Below are 11,192 nucleotides of genomic sequence, written 5' to 3'. Positions count from 1 at the left end.
TTCCCAAAGTGTATCCTACTGCTACTTCTTCCACAGGTAAATGACATAAACACAGCCTGCCATTCACATGATGCAACAGAAAATGGGATTCAACGAGCCTGATGGCCATCTTCCATTGATCTAAGGTCCAGTTCTGACACTTGTGTGCCCATTGTAGGCACATGCCACTGTTGACAGGGGTTATGGCCACACTGACTGGCATGCAGCTACTCAGTCCCATACATAGTTAGGTTCAATGTAATGTAAGTTGTAATACATTACTCCCATTAAAACCATCTGTGATTTATGTCACAATATTCTCTCTGTTGGTTCGTACCTCAGATAATCACCTTCATTGACATCTCACATTGATTATCTTGGTTGAGAAACACCTTGTCAGCGGTTCATGGTTTTTTCCCTCCTCAGACCACTCTTGGTAGGTACTCACCATGGCTGACCATGAGAACACCACAAATGTTGCAGTTTCAGAAATGCTTGGACCCAGTAGTCTGGTAATAACAATATGACCTTCATCAAAGTCACTTAGATCTTTATAGCTGCCCATGTCTTCTGCCTTCAGCACATCGACTACGAGTACCTGATGTCAGCTTACCATCCATATATCCATGACCTTCACATGCACCATTGTTATGAGACAATCAGAGTCATTCGCTTCATATGGGAGTGGCCCGAATGTTTTAACTCATGAGTGTAAATTTACCCAACAGGGAGCTTTAGCATCTGCATTTAAACCAACAGTGGGTCCAAAGCTGCATGGACGCCAGCATCTACTAGATGGAGATCTGGCTTAGTGTGCCTGGTTCCAAAATAAATGTTTCCTTGATCTGGATGACATTCAATGCAGGGCAAAAGTTGTCCCAGAACAAGAACTAAGGCTATCTCATAATAAGAACCTAATGAGTTTAGATGCTTGCAAACTCTCAACTTGCAAGAGGAGGAGAAACCATAGATGTGAGGTAAGAGAGGTGTGAACAAATATCAACTGGAATGTTGAAGCAAATTCTAGAAAAAAAAACAATCTAATTCTGTTAAGTAGTTCTCTTGTTTGCTAGCTAAGCAGAAGTAACATATACCGCAAGGCTGGCGTGTGATTGAGGAGGGCCCTGCCACCCTCCCCTCAGCCCGCTGCATCTCTCTCAGATTTGCGCATATAATTGGGGAATTATGATATTTAGTGCAATGAGGGACATTGCAAAATCAACTGGAATGTTCAAGCAAATTATAGAAGAAAACCCAATATAAATCTGTTAAGTAGTTCTCGAGTGAAAAGCAGACAGACATACAGACAGACAGATGTTGGATTTTATATATATATAGTATATGCTGTAAGTATATAGGTTGCTTATGCTCTAATTTTGAGTGTTGTGTCCTCCCTTTGCTCTCTTTTTTGTCAGCATTCACCCTTTTGTTCCTTGAAGCTTTGTTCAGATTTTACATTCTGTCATCTCTGCGCCTCTAAATGTTAGTGGACAAATCCACAACTCTTATCACAAGTGTTACACGTTACTAAATTTCGAAATATTGTTTGGATTTTCTCAACATCTTGTAAGTTCTAGACCATGGGGAATTTGCATTAATTAATATTTTGGTTATATCTTTCCTCTGGAGCAACAAAGATTTTTGTTACCATTATAATTTTTTATACTTTTTTTCATTTTGTTTTCTCGTGGGCACCACCATTTGGTGTTTTTTTTTTTTTTTTTTGCCATGATGTGACATTTCATTGCTAGGGGCACGATTCACAAGAGTTATGCAATACAACATCATTTATACTTTTTTTAAGGTGGTTCCACATGCTCTGTGACATCCAGAATTGCGGATTATAAAAGAGAACAAGACAAGGACAGGTGACACTGTGACCCTGTATATATTGTAAAGAGGGAAAAAATAATGAAGGTTTTCAGAAAAAGAACAGCTCCAAGAAAAAAAAGTATCAAATCCAAGATGGAGACACTTCAGCTGAAATACAGGCCAGGTAGGAAGAAGCAGGTCCAGGTGGATGAACACCAGAAGTGACGTCATAGGTGGTGAGGCTCTGAATCATCTAATCTTCAGAGAGAGGAAGAAAAGAGGCAATAGAACACAGTGCCACCCTGTGCATTGGCGAAGAATTACCACCAGCCGTGCCTTTAAGCTGTCCCCAAGGCACATGTGTGTGACGTGGATACATTTTAAAAGTGTATCCAGGACCAGTTCCACCATTAAAGGTGAATTAGGCCTTTGACTAGGGCACATATCATAAGGGGGAGGAAACCAGCCGCGCGGGTTATCTACCGAACAGTCAGTTGGCACACTAATGGGTGTGATTTTTGTTCATTGGGTGTTAAGCCACAATGCAAAATTTCCAGATTTATGAAACTGCACATTGAATTAACATTCTGCTTGCTGAAGCACTTTGTATATGCACAAATATGTTGTATACTTTCCTCGTGATAATGGTTTATTCACTCACTTTTCTTTTCAATTTGTTCACCTCATACAGGCCACGCTATGTTGATATGAAATTAAGAATGCGCTACTATTGGGCAGGACTTCTGACCAATGAATAAGGAGGGAAGCAGTATCTGACTCAGAAGCACATTCTTGATTGCACCCCAGCCATTCATGAGAGGATTTTCCAGAGGTAATTTATTTAACAATATTTTTCTGCTTACTAGAAGAAGACATTAAGATAGATGAAAATGACTGAGAGATACACATAATCAAAAACGAGCCACAACCGTAAGTCAGACTGAGTTTTATACAATTTTTAAATTGTGATCAGAAATTATGAATCAGAAAGCAAGAATTCTTAAGCTAGGAAGTCCCAAAACAAACGGTGTTTAGAAAGCACAAGTGCTAGAGTCTACCTGGAAACTCAGATACCCTGTAATTGCCCAAGCCAATTTTTTTTGCAGTCGCTCTGCTGACATCACAAGCACCATGCATTCTATGTAATTCTGGGTAAGGTTACTATGGAAATACTATTATTTTGAAATAGAGGTGCCCATAGGAAAACAAAGATTGCATGGTGGCATAAAGCTAAAAATATTTTACGGTTTAAATCCTCAAACTAGCATTACATTTTTAAAATCCTTGGGCCTCAAAACCCCTACACTGATGTATAGATTGAAAAAATATCCATACAGGAATTCTCAGATTTACAAAAATCTGAGGATCATTTTTTGGTGGAGTACTTTATTAGATAGGGATGGGGCAGTTCCACGGCTGCAGTTTCAGGAGATTTTGTCTCCCTCTGCTCAGTTTTCAAAAAACAAAGACAATAGTTACAAGAAAAATCTATTAACCAAAAGCAATATTCATTGACAGATATTCGAAAGTAAACAGAAAGAAAATCTAACTACTATAAGGGCAAAAAGATCAAATATGTAGCAGAATTTGATCCAGGGACTACGGCATGGTTTTAGTATAACACCAACTTATTAGAGAAGTGTAATAACAGTTTAGCTGTTTGTCATTAGTCATATTCTCAGCCACCACAAAGAAACCCCCAGAGGAATTATGCCAGTGCTGCCAACTGACATTGCAGTTAAAGACGCTGCTTCTTAATATGGGATTGTGTTTATATGCCCACCATTACCATAAATATCCATCCCGCCTAGAAACCAGGTTCATCACCTTTTCTCCCAAGGTGCAGAGGGTACACAGTGCTTGGCACTGTCTGTTTCTTACTGATGTGGCTCACGGGCCTGATATGGTTTCTATGCAGTAAAAATTTCACATTTATGTTGTTGATGATTTTGTGATCAGGATCAAAGCTCTGTGTTCTTCCCTGAGTTTTTAATTTGCTTTTGGAGTTTCCCAGACAGCAGGATGCTTCCTCTCTGCCTGACCTCAGATTCCAGTTTCTGCTAGCCTTAAAGTCACTGCCGAAGTGTTTATTCAGTCCGCCATTAATCACTGAGTACTGCTGAAGAATGATGAGATCATAAATTACAAAGACAAAGAAACAAAATAAAATTCAAAACTCAATTCTGCTGTGTGCTCTTATGTTCTTCATTTGATAAAACAAAGTTTCTCCAAGAAGGCGTTGTTTACTGTGTGGATCTGGCAATAAAAAATAAATAAATAAATGATGTTCTTAACCTGAATCAAAGAGGCAACTTTACATAATTTATAAATTAGTATTTAAGACCAGAGTGAACAGCAGTAGATGTTACTAATTATTCCAAGCCAGTCAAACAGACACATTCAGTCATCTTGCTTGTCGTTATTTAGACAGAGTTCAATAAAGATTAATTGATAAAATTACCATCTGCTTCACTCTCCGTGTTCAACATGAGTAGAGGCAACGTCGTACAATATCGGCCATGTGCTTCACTCTGTTGATACTAACACAAGTTAATTCATTTTGGGAGGATTATATCTGTTACCTGATGTGCCACTTTATCTGCTTCTTGCATATTTCTGCTAGCCACTGGTTCCAAAGATGGATTTATATTGGGGGTGACCAGGTGCACTCTTCTTCTTGGACTTGCCCTCTTTCAAAGGTCCACAATTCTCTATATGGAGATTTATAAAGTTCTGAAAATCATCTGGGATGCTGGTTTGTTTCCTTACTCAGACTGTGTATGCAAAGTAGGTGTTCTCAACCTGCATGTCGTTGTAAAAAAAGAATATGAACGAGTCACCACACTGCCCAGTCCCAATATGAATCTAAGCTACTGTATGTTGTAAGACAACAAATCTCATTCGAGACAAAAACAAGAGTTGGGGAGTTGTCCCCGTGTAATATCCAGCGATCTTCAATGAAAAAAGTTGCAAAAACGGATGATCAAAAACATAACATTTGATCATACATGACACTGGTAGGTGAAATTTATACAAAATGGCAACTGGAAGGAAGTATTGGTGGAACTGACGTCATAACTGTGGAACTGGAAGTGACATCATCAAACGGAGGAGGTTTAACAGGTTTGACCACCCCAACCCACTCTCACCTCGGAATACTGCACCCTCCACCCATCCTTCTGTTGATGCCAGTATAGAAGAGAGTTTCCTCCCACCCACAATTACAGCAGCCCAGGTAGCAGAGAGCTGAGGAGACTTCGTGCCAGCAAAGCAGCGGGTCCAGATGGAGTATCACCACGACTGCTAAAGGCCTGTGCGTTGGAGCTGGGGAGTCCTCTACATCGCATCTTCAACCTGAGCCTGGAACAGGGGAGAGTCCCAAGGCTTTGGAAAACATCTTGCATCGCTCCAGTCCCAGTGAGCTGAATGACTTCCGGCCTGTCGATCTGACATCACATGTGATGAAGACTATGGAGCGGCTGCTGCTTCACCACCTGAAATCCGCCACACCCTCAATCCTCTGCAGTTCGCATACCAGGAGAAGGTGGGAGCAGAGGATGCCATCATCTATATACTACACCAATCTCTCTCCCACTTGGATAGAGGCAGTGGTGCTGTAAGAATTATGTTTCTGGACTTCTCTAGCTCCTTCAACACCATCCAACCTCTGCTCCTTAAGGACAAGCTGATAGAGATGGGAGTGGATTCACACCTGGTGGCATGGATCATGGACTATCTTACAGACAGACCTCAGTATGTGCGTCTCGGGAACTGCAGGTCTGACATTGTGGTCAGCAACACAGGAGCACCGCAGGGGACTGTACTTTCTCCGGTCCTGTTCAGCTTATATACATTGGACTTCCAATACAACTCTGAGTCCTGCCACGTGCAAAATCTCGCTGACTACACGGCTATCGTGGGCTACATCAGGAGTGGGCAGGAGGAGGAGTATAGGAACCTAATCAAGGACTTTGTTAAATGGTGCTCCTACAGCTGAACACCAGCAAAACCAAAGAGCTGGTGGTGGATTTTAGGAAGTCCAGGGTCCTCCTGGACCCCGTGATCATCAGAGGAGACTGTGTGCAGAGGGTACAGACCTATAAATACCTGGGAGTGCAGCTGGATGATAAGTTGGACTGGACTGCCAATACTGATGGTCTGTGCAAGAAAGGACAGAGCCGACTATACCTCCTTAGAAGGTTGGTGTCTTTCAACATCTGCAAGAAGATGCTACAGATGTTCTATCAGATGGTTGTGGCTAACGTCATCTTCTACGTGGTGGTGTGCTGGGGAGGTAGCATAAAGAAGAAGGATGCCTCACACCTGGACAAACTGGTGAGGAAGGCAGGCTCTATTGTAGGCATGGAACCGGACAGTTTGACATCTGTGGCAGAGTGATGGGTGCTGAGTAGGCTCCTGTCAATCATGAAGAATCCACTCCATCCACTGAACAGTGTCATCTCCAGACAGAGGAGCAGCTTCAGCAACAGACTGCTGTCACTGTCCTGCTCCACTGACAGACTGAGGAGATCGTTCCTCCCTCACACTATGCAACTCTTCAATTCCACCCGGGGGAGTAAACGTTAACATTATACAAAGTCATTGTCTGTTTTACCTGCATTTTTATCACTCTTTAATTTAAGATTTTTTTATCAGTATGCTGCTGCTGGAGTATGTGAATTTCCCCTTGGGATTAATAAAGTATCTATCTATCTATCTATCTATCTATCTATCTATCTATCTATCTATCTATCTATCTATCTATCTATCTATCTATCTATCTATCAGGGTGCCACCGGATGTGACATATGTGGAAGTGACGTCATCAAATGGGTCCGGCAGTGATGTCATCAATGAGCGTCTGGAAGAGACGTCAACTGTGGGAGTCGGAGGCGGAAATGATGAAGAGGAGCCATGTTGGGAATCCAGTAGATTCAATGAGTGAGTTGTTTTATTGATTTACTTTGTGAATTCTGATGAAAAAAACAGAGACAGATGTTTATACCCGATACAACCCCTTTGTCTCATAAACTTTCACTTACCTCTGGGCTTGTTGGCTGCCTCCTAAGTGCATGTGTGTGACAATGTTTCGACTTAGCCAATATCACATCATATCCAGGCCACTCTGTCACCCACCAATAAAAAAAAATTAACTGAATGAATATATATTATAAATGTATATTATTAAAATATAATATTTATATATATGTGTGTATGTATAATATTAAAATAAGCAAAGGACATCAAACAAAATATAAATATAAATATCCACCTTAATAAACGGATTAGTGTCTAGGTGTGTCTGTCTGTATGTCCATCAGGTTGCTATTTCTCTGGCATTCCAACATATGGCACATCAGATACATTTTTAGGAATAAAATGCACTGCATTTGTCATTCCAACACTAAAACTGCTTTATGATTCCCATACCAAATGGCATATAACAGAGACATATGCATTGCATTTTGTCTGTCAACAGGTGACATATCGCAAACATTTGTAATAATGCATTTTATTACTGTGATGCACCATCTGCTGGAGTGACTGAGAAATAGAATGGGCACACAGATAAACAAACCGTTGTTTTTTTTTATTAAAGTGGAAATGCTAATTTCTCTCCAGACAGATACACATTACATGGTCCACTACAAATGTTAACACTGAGGTCTATGTGGTTTATTTAGATTTCAGTCCGTCCTAGATGGTTAACACGGTTAGTATATATTGTAGCAACTAGTTGAAGAATCTATTAGAAGAATGCACTTGCACCAAGATGAAGATCAAATAAAAGGAATGTAGTGCATGGACAAGCCCCAGAGTAAACTGGAGATCCTTAGAATAAAGAGGGGTCTCCTGACAAGGTGGGAAAAGGGAGGAGAGCAGCAGGCGGCCAGAAAACCCTCCTTGGCGGGGAAAGGTGGAGCTGACCGAGTTCCCTGTTTATTGCCAGCGACGGGTCACGAGTGCGCCAATGTCCCCGAGAGACAGGAGGTACACCGTCCCCCAAGGTTTGCTCGAGGACAGGGGCAACGCAGTCAGAGCCCGGATGGCGCGCCCTCTTGGAGGAAGACTTCCCCTCGGGGCAGGCGCTCGAATCTTTATAAACTGAAACAGAACTAGGAAGAGCGGACGGACTTCGGGTGAAAAATGATAGTGAAACTGAATTCTCATGACCCAGAAACTATTTATCTACCCCCTCATTGTTACTGGCCAAGGGGGACTCCCTATTTCCTATCCAGTGTTGTGGCCCCAGAACACGCCATCAATGCCTCGCTTCTTTAAGGTAGGTACTTGAATGTCCTTAAATGGTCCAGCCAAAGCCCAGACTTAAACCCCATAGAATATCAGTGGAGGGACCTGAAGATGGAAGTTTGCAGATGCTTCTCATCCAATCTAGCTGAGCTTGAGATGATCACCCAGGAAAAACAGATGATCTTCTTCCATATAGGTGGCAAAGCTTTGGTTTAGTTTACGCTTTATTTTTACAGACAAATTAGCATACTTTATCTTTAATTGTGTTTTAAAGGCCAGGTGACAAATCGACAGTGACTTTGTGTTTCTCCAAATAGTCCGACTGGAAATTCACGCAAAGGCACTGAAGTGGGAAGGTGAAATGTTGTCAGAGCTTCAGAATCATGCGCTGTGAAAAACATCTGCAGTGGGGAGCGGCTCGGTACCCTGGGGGGAAATACACAAAGATTGCTCGAGAACTCCCTAAAGTAGGACACAGCACCAGAAGCTTGTGATAGTGATTCAGCAATATTATAGAGATGATTAAATGTATTCAAATGGCTACCAGTCATAATGCTGTATTGCCACTTGAACTTAAAAGCAGAATTTCCTGATAATATTATGGACTTAAGTACGTGTCTATTGTGAACGCAAGGGGGCGACAGAGATCTCCAAACATGACCCACCAGACAGTACTGGGTTCAAACAAAAGGTGTTTAATCCACAAAACCTCAGTATACACCAGCAAAATACAATTCTCTAATCCAGTATCCAGGTCTGTGGATAAATCCGTTAAACACAAAAAAAAATGTTTTACTTTTTGATCTTAAAGCTTTGCCTGGTTTTGACTTCTTGCCTGATCTTTGACTTTGATCTTGCCTATTGTCTGTATTTTGGTCTCTTTGTTTCGATTTAATTTGTTTTGTTTTGTCTTTTGCACACATCTCCCAATTCATTTAAAATAATGATTAATCAGATTCCTGCCGAGCCTGGACAAGGGCAGAGATTGAGGTTGAACCCATCATACATACAATAGAAAGCATTTGTACAGCACTGGCTCTGTCACAAAAAAGGGGCATGTGTTATGTATTAATATGCGTTTATGGATTTTTTTGTTGTTTTGAGTTATTATGTGTGACTTTATAGCGGACTAAATCCCAGCAAAGATTCACACTGTCGACATGACAGTGATTTATTTATTTTTTAGTTGGGGATCCCAGGACTGTACCAAGCCATGACCCAACTCCCATACACTTCCTCACAGAGACAAAAAAGCAACCGATAATAAACACAAATTAAGCAAAAACAAATTACTAATAAAAACTACACACGATGAAGTCCATGATAAACATGCTAATGGAATAAAATGATTGAGATAGATAGTCCTGAGATCAACTTGCTGTATGTGAATGTAACAACAGTCCTACCGGTATTTCCTGAAGATGTCGTCAGCAGACAGACACCAGACAATCCATACACATGCATAGGAGATAATCCAGGAGAAAACAAGAATTCACTGGTATCAAAGCAGGAAGGCAAACAGACAGGCAACTCCAGACAGGAAACACAAAAGGCTTTTTCTTTCTCTGTATAACTGGCCCCCTTTTAAAATGTTGTGTCTGCCTCCTTGTCTCCAGCAGCTCCTGCAACCTCAGTGGACAACCAATCAGAGCCACTGCAGGGACTGCTAGGAGTTGAAGTTTCTTTACCCAGTAGCGCCGCCACAACTTTTATGTATTTTTTATTACCTCTATTATTGTTTACTGTCTTTTTAAATATATCTCTATTCCTTGATCATTTTGGGTGGAGCCTCAGGGGGTGGGGCCACCCAAAAACCACCACTCCTGAATTCTCCTTCTGGCTGTATAAGTCAACTGAGAAGGCTCAGAATGCTGGAGATCTTTTTTTTTTCATTGTGAAGTTCTGTGATTGTTGACCTTTCTGTCTGTATTTACTTACTGTTTTTTGTGAAATTCTTGCCAGTTTTTCTCTTGGATTCTGATTTCTTGATTTTGTTTTTGAACTTGTTTGCTGTAGGATAGTTTTCTAGGCAACTCCTTTTTCTGCTCTGTTGAGCAGCTTTGCCCACTTTTCTATTTTTGCTAATAAATCTCTGATTCATAAAAATTCCTTTTGTTCATGATCATCCTGTGTTTTGTGAGGCCTTGTGATAGATTGGTGGGCATTTTGTGTTTCTTCCAGCGGCCTCCTCTTACTTTAGGCAGCAGGTAATACATAGGGTCTGCACTCTTCACTGAGTTAAAGTACAAATATAGATTATACTAATTAATAATGCAGAACTAGAACACATAATAATACAGGTTAGTTAAAACACACAAAGAACAGGTTAGAAACTGATTAAACATAAATGGAAACCAACAACATCCCTCCAGTAATTAATTGATAAACTATGGCCAGTTGACAAAGAGTCAAAAAAGTCAAAAATAAAGTCACAGTCCTGAAGATCTTGGCCACCTACCTCCTCGTGGGTTTTCTATAGTGGAGACTGTGCTGGGCATCCAGTCTGATGAGAGAATCTTTTCATCTGATGATTTCAATGCTCCTTTATCTAAGATGAGTTTTCCATATGCAGGAAATCATCCTGGCAGTAGAGCAGTGGCACCAAGATACCAAGAAGAGAAACAGAATAAAGGGGGTTCTTAATGGTTTAAAAATATTGTGATACTTATTTTTCTGTACAAACAGAAATGCAGTATGCCCAGCTAATCAGCAGCTCTAGTCAGGGTATGCCAGACTAAAGTCCTGGGTCTGAGACTGAATGGGCTTCTCTTACATTAGCAGGCAGATCATTACACACTTTCAGGACTCTGTAACTAAAAGCTCAACCTCCCGCTGTTAGTCCTTGGAATCTTTAGTAGATCGACATGCAGTGCCACTCTTGAGTGGTCAGGTCTGGGGTAGAGCTCTGTCCTAAACTGAGTTTATGGCCAAATAAGACGCCAACTTCTGGGAGTGCCTTGAATGTATAGCTCACTGATTAGAAGGGGTGGAGTCAGTTGCCCTAATTGGGCATCTTCTCAGAGCTGCTGGAATAGAAAGAAATGATACCATTAGCGACAGCACCCGTTCTTTGCCTGGGGTGATATTGCTTACCTCAGTTGAGCTCAGAAGATTATTCTCTGGCCCACATGTGTGACACTGTCCTTAAA

The 11,192-nt window shown here is 41.1% G+C and overlaps 1 long non-coding RNA gene across 1 annotated transcript; it reads right to left on the bottom strand.

Annotated features, from left to right (window-relative positions):
- Positions 1-2,509: 2,509 nt before the first annotated feature.
- Positions 2,510-10,669, bottom strand: LOC120516880. Its single transcript, XR_005630932.1, has 4 exons — positions 10,502-10,669; positions 6,834-6,916; positions 4,374-4,593; positions 2,510-4,047 (listed from the first exon to the last, which is right to left on the bottom strand). It is a non-coding gene; the product is annotated as an uncharacterized LOC120516880 (long non-coding RNA).
- Between the last annotated feature and the right edge of the window lie 523 nt (positions 10,670-11,192).

The sequence above is a fragment of the Polypterus senegalus genome, chromosome 16 (assembly GCF_016835505.1).
Source record: "Polypterus senegalus isolate Bchr_013 chromosome 16, ASM1683550v1, whole genome shotgun sequence".
Lineage (NCBI taxonomy): Eukaryota > Metazoa > Chordata > Cladistia > Polypteriformes > Polypteridae > Polypterus > Polypterus senegalus.
Note: the sequence above shows the minus strand (reverse complement) of the source record. Positions and strands in the feature narration are given on the sequence as shown.